Raw genomic sequence first — 829 nt, 5'->3', positions numbered from 1 at the left:
ATACAGACTCCTAGGATGTAGCTCAGACTCTGAGTCAGGTGTCCCGGCGCTGAGTCCTGGGAACCCGCTTCTGCAGGGAGCCCTCCGGGTGACTCTAAAGTGCTGCTCAGGGCATTTCCGTGCTGGCTTCTTATGTTCCTTTGCGTCATTTACAAATTATCCATCTGGTCACGTTCTAGCCTCTCTATGTTCTAACATACGATCTGTCTATCAACAGAGACAGGGCTAATGTGACACGAAAATTCTTGGCTATTTCTTCTTCAATAACTAAAAGCCGTCTACTCATCCTAGTATGTAAGACAAAGAAAATACTGCTAAAGATTTTAAACTTAATAGTTTTTTTTTTTTTCTCTTCCCAGCAGATCTGAAAAGGCAGATCATCTCCTTCTAATTGGTAAAATAGCAACATCTGCATGCATGGCCTTGATGAAAAAATAATGCTATAAAGATGTTAACATAAAGACTTAAATATGAATAGTTCCAATTTCCAATTTCAAGTAATAATGACTACACGGAAATCGTGGGCTAATTCAATATTTAATATGAACATGAATTATGCTTCTTTCATTTAAAAAGTGTACAAGTGAAGAGTTTGGTCTCATTCCAGGCTATTTGCTTTGTACTATTGGGCCAACTTGAGCTACTAAGGGAGCAATCAAGAAATATTCTCTTAGCTAAAGATTCAAAGGTGCGCACGTATTTTTTACAGGGTGTTCTGCCAATAAAAAAAAAACATCTGAGACTTCCCTAAAATTCTGCACGATTTGGAGCGGGATCATTCCTGGCCGCTGTTTTAGTCTTGGGTTGTGTGAGGATTTTGGTGTTTTTT

Source organism: Pteropus vampyrus, unplaced genomic scaffold (genome assembly GCF_000151845.1).
Source record: "Pteropus vampyrus isolate Shadow unplaced genomic scaffold, Pvam_2.0 Scaffold511, whole genome shotgun sequence".
NCBI classification, from domain to species: Eukaryota; Metazoa; Chordata; class Mammalia; order Chiroptera; family Pteropodidae; genus Pteropus; species Pteropus vampyrus.
The sequence above is the reverse complement of the archived record's forward strand: the minus strand, read 5'-3'. Positions refer to the sequence as shown.